Below are 2,954 nucleotides of genomic sequence, written 5' to 3'. Positions count from 1 at the left end.
CACACGCGCTAATGATGGTGTGATCATGATGTATTCTATGACAATGAATTTCTTTTCGTGATTTTTTTTTTACTGTCGAGTTTTGGTCAGATACTATGATCACATGTTGTTTGGTGGCATTGTGCGGCATATGCCAACGGACATTTGTGCATTAAACATGTCTTCAGGAAATATTGACTTTGTCTTGTTTAACAGATACATACAATTTGACGTATTACCGTTTGAAGTGGTGATCTTCAGCAAACTTTCACAGTTTATAAAGAAGATGGGTAGGGTTTGGGCTACGGTATATTTTAAGAAATGAGGAAAATCTCTGCAATCTGTTATGCCAGCTTTCAGACGTGTTCATATGAATGAACGATTTTATACCAACATTGACTGTTTTTGTCAAATAAAGGTCGCTCATGATCAAAACCACTGGTTGTTTTTAGGCGTATTGTTTGAGTAGCTTTTCAGATCACTTTCATTTTCCATTGTTTTTAATAGTCGTCAATGATAATTAGTTTAATAAAAACATCCATCATGTTCTTTAACAGACCCTTGTTGGCATACTTTGTTGGCATTTGACACCCAACACACCAAGTTGGCCCTTTCTGAGTATATGAGATGTCATATCCCAAGTGTGACGAAGGTTCGTGGGTTGCTGATGATCAATTCTAACCAGGATCTCCAAGGGTGACAATGGCACAGTTTCATCTTCATCGGACATTTATAGCTTCTACGCCATGTATCATGGCACACGTGACATACTTCTACACTATATATCATGGCACACGTGACATACTTCTCACACTATATCACACTGAAATACATTGTATTGTCTCACATTACCTGATTTATGTGGGAGTGCATCGTGAGATAAGAGTTCAGATAACACTCACACAAGCATGGCGTTTTCAAGCACACATGGAGCTGTTCTTGTGTATATGTGTATGACACTGTATTTTTGCCTGGTTGCAACTTCCACCCTATGTAAGTAATTTGATATTCGCTGTCATGCATGGAAAACTATAATTAACAATTTATCCCATAAAATCGGGTTCACAAGGACGCCATTCCTGTAAGAAGACCAGAAATTAAACATCCAGGTTGGCGATTTGGCATTTGAGTATAGTTCTAAAAAGGTCAAATATAAAATTGCAGAGCAATATTTTACTTGAACTTTTGGCAGTGTTTTCAAATACTATTTCATTATATTTATTTGTACTATTAAAGCATATCACATTATTAAGAATCTACAAGTACTGACACATTCAGTAATATTACCAAAGAGAAACTGAAGTTTATGTTCACATCCCATGATGTTTCAGACGTGATGCACTCTGTAAGGCACTCAATGGGAACTGTGTAGACAGTCGACTGGTCAGATGTGCCGATCTGGACTTCAAGATATGTGGGTCTGAACCGTTTGCTGCTTGCTGCCCTGGAATAATGATTGGCTAGCCGGTTATCTCAGAAGCATCATCCGGATCATCCGCCTAGTTATCATCAGCCTGAAGGCCATGTTTATAATGATGATAATGCCTGTACTTATAAATAAAATATACACTCTTCCGTCATGTTCTCCATTCATCAACACTGAATAATAAAAAAGATGTTAATCGGCATCAGACCAATGAGTAATTTTGGTTCTGTCCTCAACGACATAGAACTTAAGCTGAATCTCACCTCGTAGGTTCTGCTCCACAAAGCGATCTTAGCTCTATACTAGGACGTTCGTGACTCAAGGGGGCGGTCGGATAGTCTAGTGGTTAAAGCGTTCGCTCGTCACGCCGAAGACCCGGGTTCGATTCCCGACATGGGTACAATGTGTGAAGCCCATTTCTGGTGTCCCCCGCCGTGATATTGCTGGAATATTGCTAAAAGCGGCGTGAAACCATACTCACTCACTCGTGACTCAATAGATTTACTGCAGTCTTGGCGCAAGGATCACTTTGTTGGTCCCCGGAGCTGACATACATGCACAGGGTTAAAAAGCAACTTAACATAACTTTTTGGTGATGTCTCACTTCTGACTCCATTGGCCTTTAACGGGTTGGCGGTGGCGACGTGATTTTGAGGACGGTGTCCCATCCAACCCGACAGTTTTGAAAAGATAATGTTCAAAACGGCATAAATATACTACATGTACGTACAGAAATCTTTACTGGTTTGATATTATTTATGTAATATTATTACAGTTGCAAATGATGCAGTGAGCTAACTGCCAGATTTTGGTTAATGCGGATATATGATGATAGATAGATATAAAATTTTACAAATTCTCGTTTTTATATAATTACTCTGTTTAAAAATACGTATAAGGTAGATCGATTATTAATGCAACGCAATTATTAAAAAATACTGTGGTATACTTGTATTGAATGTTTACAATTATTCGATACACTTACTTTGCCAAAAGGACTGAGTTATTTCTGCAACTGATTTGGAACGAACCTTTAGCAAGGTATATACAGTAAACTACGGTTATAACGAACACGCTTATAACGAACTGACGGATATAACGAACTTACTTTTTGGTCCCGACTACTTGCTGTAGTCATACTGTATATGTACTTATATCGAACTACTGTTATAACGAACTAAAATTAGTAGTCCCTTTGAGTTCGTTATAACCGTAGTTTACTGTAATGTTAAATATCAGACAAAAAGTGAATTAATTCCCTCTTACTATATCCTTTGAAGCAGTGACCCTCCGTGAGCATTTCAGGTTAGACATCGTCTCCCAGCAACCTATGCAGATCGCAGAGGGAACATATTGGGTCAGGGGGTCAGACTCAGTGACCTGGTTGAACGGGTCATCATAACCCGGTGGCGTGGATCGATGCTCATAATATCAGTCACTGGTTTGTCTTGTCTAGGCTCGATTATTAACAGACCGCAGTCACAGAACTGAAATAGTGCTGTGTGCTGGGTTAAACAACAAACAAGCACAGCTAAAAATGGGCAGTGGG

General features: G+C 39.0%; 1 long non-coding RNA gene across 1 annotated transcript; it reads left to right on the top strand.

Annotated features, from left to right (window-relative positions):
• Positions 1-836: 836 nt before the first annotated feature.
• On the top strand, positions 837-1,554 carry LOC125377915. The gene is made up of 2 exons (XR_007219867.1): positions 837-972; positions 1,311-1,554. It is a non-coding gene; the product is annotated as an uncharacterized LOC125377915 (long non-coding RNA).
• Positions 1,555-2,954: the final 1,400 nt, after the last annotated feature.

Source organism: Haliotis rufescens, unplaced genomic scaffold, assembly GCF_023055435.1.
Source record: "Haliotis rufescens isolate VD_foot unplaced genomic scaffold, xgHalRufe1.0.p SCAF_105, whole genome shotgun sequence".
In the NCBI taxonomy this organism is placed as follows: Eukaryota; Metazoa; Mollusca; class Gastropoda; order Lepetellida; family Haliotidae; genus Haliotis; species Haliotis rufescens.
Note: the sequence above shows the minus strand (reverse complement) of the source record. Positions and strands in the feature narration are given on the sequence as shown.